Below are 4,838 nucleotides of genomic sequence, written 5' to 3'. Positions count from 1 at the left end.
TATGTTAGTCTGTATCATTTACTTTTCATTATAATAAATGTTTTTAATGCTCCTCTTAAAAAACAGTAGGGACCAGGTGCAGTGGCTCACTCCTGTAATCCCAGCTCTTCAAGAGGCCAAGGTGGGAGGATTGGCTTGAACTCAGAAGTTCAAGACCAGCCTGGACAACACAGTGAGACCCTGTCTCTATAAAAAATTTAAAAATTAGCCAGGTGTGGTGGCACGCACCTGTAGTCCCAGTTACTTGGGAGGCTGAGGTGGGAGGCTGAGGCTGTGACCACACCACTGTACTCCAGCCTGGGCAACAGAGTGAGACCCTGTCTCAAAAAAAAATAAGTAAATAATAAAAATTAAAAACAGCCAGGCATGGTGGTACGCTTGAGCCCAGCAGTTTCAGGCTGCAGTGAGCTATAACGGTGCCACTGCACTCCAGTCTGGGCAACAGAGGGAAACCCTGTTTCAAAAAAAAGTACAACCAGTTATCACTGTCCATTACTATTAGTAATTACTATTAGTGATTAATAGTACAACTAATTAAACAAACAGGTGTTTGGAAAAAATGTTTTTTAATAGTTTTTATTGTTGAATAGATTCAGATTTACATAAAATTTGGGAAGATATCACAAAGACTTTTCACGTTGTCCAGACCCATCCATATGTTTCCTCTCTTGCTAACATCTTACATGAGTATATACATTTATCACAATGAATGAACAAATATTAAGTCATTATGACAAACGAAAGTTCATACTTCATTCAGATTTTCTTAGTTTTCCTAATATAGTTTGGCTGTATCCCCACCCAAATCTCATCTTGAATTGTAATCCCCAAAATCCTCAGGTATGTGGTGGGAGGGACTGAGTGGGCTGTAATGTAATCACGGGGGCAGTTTCCCCCATGCTGTTCTCCTGATAGCGAGTGAGTTCTTGGGAGGTCTGATGATTTTCTAAGCGTCTGGTATTTCCCCTGCTGGCACTCATTCTGTTTCCTGCCGTCCGGTGAAAAGGTGCTTTCTGCCATGATTGTAACTTTCCTGAGGCCTCCCCAGCCATGGAGAACTGTGAGTCAATTAAAGCTCTTTGCTTCGTAAATTAAACCTCTTTGCTTCATACAGTCTGGGGCAGTTCTGTATAACAGCGTGAGAAAGGACTGATATATTTCCCTTGTCTGTTTGAGTTCCGTCAAGGATACCACTTAGTAGTGATGTCTCCTTTGGCTTCTCTTGGCTGTGGCAGTTCATCAGACTTTCTTTGTTTTTGATAACCTTGAATGATATTGAGGAGTGCCAGTCAGGTGTATTGGAGAATGTCCTCCAGTTTAAATGATGTTTTTCTCATTGTTAGATTGGGGTTATCGGTTCTGAGAAAGATGATCTGAGGTAAAGTGCCATTCTTCTTACATCATAGCAAGGGCACGTGCTCCCAAGAGCCTGTTCACATTAACGCTGATCACCTGGCTGAGGTTATGTTTATCAGCTTTCTTCACTGGGAAGCTACTTTTCCCCTGTCTATACTGCATGTGGCCTTTGGAAGGAAATCACTATGCAAAGCCCTCACTTAAGAAATGGGCAATTTGTGCTGCCTCCTTGTTGATTGGTTATCTGCATTAATCATTAGGAGTTCTTCTGCATAAGAGATTTCTATTCATTTATTTGTTCATTTAATCATTTATATATGCCATCATGGACACCTGGATAGTTATTTTAAGCTTTTGATTATAATTGAATACTACATTATTTATTTTGATGCTCAAATTGTTCCTGCTTTGGTCACTGGGAGGGCTTTCCAAAAGCTCCTTCTTTTGTTTGACAACATTGGATTTTTGTGGGTGTGTTTAGTTTTGTTTTTTGAGCACTTTCTTATTTTCAATCTTACTATCCAATCTTGTATTTTTGCTGCCCCAGTCCCATTGTTATCGATTTCTCCAAGAAGCTCTGGTTTCTTTTATTGAAAGATCGTATTAAAAACTTGTTTCTGGAATTCTTCCTAGATCTGTAAGAGAAGTGAGGTCACAGGACAAGCCTCAGCCCCCCCGAGTAGAGAGACCAACAGTTAGATACAAAGAACCACAACTGGCTGGGCACGGTGGCTCACAACTGTAATCCCAGTACTTTGGGAGGCTGAGGTGGGTGGATCACAGGTCAGGAGTTCAAGACCAGTCTGACCAACATGGTGAAGCCCTGTCTCTACTAAAAATACAAAAAATAGCTGGGGGTGGTGGTGCGCACCTGTAATCCCAGCTACTCAGGAGGCTGAGGCAGGAGAATCACTTGAACCCGGGAGGAGGAGGTTGTACTGAGCCGAGATTGTGCCACTGTACTCCAGCCTGGGCGACAGGGCAAGACTCTGTCTGAAAAAAAAAAAAAAAGAACCACAACTACCGCAGCAGAACCAGAGCGCCAGGTGGGAGGGGAGCCTGCAAAGCTGGTGGCGCTGGGCTCAGTGAGGATGGTTCTGATAGCTGCAGGGGAAGCCAGTCATGGGGGCACATTTGTAAGCCTTGCCTCCTGGAGCTCCACCAGATTCTCACAGTGAATCCTGGAGAGAAATCTCAGAGGGCTTCAGGCAGGTGGAGGAGAACAGGCACCATTTTGAAATATGCCAGAGCATTCTCCTCTTAATAAGATCTGTCCTTGGGAGAAACTTTTATTCCAGCTTGACTGAGGTATAATTGAGAAATGAAAATTGTATATATTTAAGGTGTGCAAGGTGATGATTTGATATACATATACATTGAGAAATGATTGCTACAGTCAAACTAATTAGCACATCCCCTGCATCTTGTGTGCACGTGGGGTTAGAACACTTGCTATCTACTATCTTAGCAAACTCAAGTATCCAACACAGCATTATTAACTAGAGTCACCATGTGTGCATTAGATCCCCAGAACTTGTTTGTTTTATACCTGGAAGTTTGTGTTCTTCAGCCAACACCTCCCCATTTCCCCACCTCCCACACCCCCAGCACCTGGCGACCAGCAATCTACTGTCTGCTTCTATGAGTTTGACTTTTTCAGATTCCACATATATACAATATCACATAGTATTTGTCTTTCTATGTCTGGCTTATTTCACTTAGTATAATGTCCTCGAGGCTTACCCATGTTGTTGCTGCCAATGGCAAAATTTCTTGCTTTTTAATGCTGAATAACATTCTGCCTTATATTCTATATATACCTCACATTTGCTTTATCCACTCACCTGTTGAGAGACACTTGGTTGTTTCCATATCTTGGTTCTTGTGAATAATGCTGCACTAAACATGTAATGCAGATATGCCTTCACGACACTGATTTCATTTCCTTTGGGTATCTTCCAAGAAGTGAGATTGCTGGATCATATGGTAGTTCTATTTTTACTTGTTTGAGAAACATTACATTCCCAAGAGCAGTGTACAAGAGTTCACTTTTCTCCACCATCGTTATCTCCTGTCCTTTTGATAATAGCCATCCTAACAAGGGAAGCCTTGCTTCTCAGTGCTCTCTGCTCACAGTACAAGGAAATGTGTGTATTCTCACGTGGATACAGACTCCTGGAATGTGTGTCTAAATTAAGGTAAGCATGAGTCACACTGATGTCTTCAGCACTAACCCATTAGCGTAAGGCTCATTCTAGCTTCTCTTCTCATCTGTGACTTCTCACTCCAGCAGTGAGAAACCAGGCTCACGCCCATCTGCCAGGTATTTAATTCATTGTGCAGTTCCACACTAGAGGTAGAGTGGCGTCAGAACTGTTAACTGTTACCCTTGTGGGAAGGAACTTTCTAAAAGAAACAGCACCATTTAAGGCCAGTCCCTTTGCCTTTAGCTTTCTGGGTCTCCGTCATTTCCAAAGCCACTTTGATCAGCACCCTTCCCCCACCATCGGCAGTACGTTTGTTTCATACATTTGTGACACGGTTAGGTTCTTTGTCGCATTCTGCATTCCATCCTGACATCCTCTAACCTCCTCAGTGACTATGTTAATTTGCATACCTTACCACATATTCTTTGGGTTGTAACCTTCTATGGGTTTTAATGAATGCATAACAGCAGGTGTCCACCGTTAAAGCATCATAAAGAATGTTCCTCTTCAAGCTCCCTGCTCCCAAAACCCCTAGCAACCACAGATCTGTTTACCCTCTTTGCAGATTTGCCTTTTCCAGAATGTCATGTAAATGGGATCATACAGTACATAGCCTCATCAGACCGACTCATTTACTTAGCAATATAGATAGAGTTGAGTTCATCAGTATCTTTGCATGGGTTGATAACTGGCTTTTTTTTTTTTTTTTTCCTATTGCTTCATTGCATGGATGTAGCCTGGTTTGCTTATCCATTCACCTATTGAAGTGCATCCTGATTTATTCCAGTCTTTGACCATTGTGAAGAGAGCTGCTGTACATATTTATGTGCTGCTTTTTGTGTGCACATAAGCTTTTTTAAAAGTTGGCTGAATAAACAGGAGTGTGATTTGCTGGATCATAGAATGAGATTATATTTAACTTTGGAGGGAAAGCGTCAGACTGTCTTCCATAGTGTCTGTACCATTACACATTCCCACCAGTAATGAATGAGAGTTTATTTTCTTCCACATCCTGGATGACTATTGGTATTGTCTTTTTTTTTTTTTTTAATTTTAAGATTTTAGCCTTTCTAATCAGTGTTTAGGACTATCTCATATTGTTTTAATTTTTCTTCCCCTAATGAAAAATGATGTATGTTTCCTGTTTATTTCCTATGCTTACCTTGCTTACCTGTATATCTTCTTTGGTGAGGTGTTTAGATCTTTACCCATTTTTAATTGGGTTGTTTGTTTTCCTGTTGTTAATTTTTACAAAGTACTTTAAATACAAGTCCC

The sequence above is a fragment of the Colobus angolensis genome, unplaced genomic scaffold, assembly GCF_000951035.1.
Source record: "Colobus angolensis palliatus isolate OR3802 unplaced genomic scaffold, Cang.pa_1.0 Scaffold682, whole genome shotgun sequence".
In the NCBI taxonomy this organism is placed as follows: domain Eukaryota; kingdom Metazoa; phylum Chordata; class Mammalia; order Primates; family Cercopithecidae; genus Colobus; species Colobus angolensis.
The sequence above is the reverse complement of the archived record's forward strand: the minus strand, read 5'-3'. Positions refer to the sequence as shown.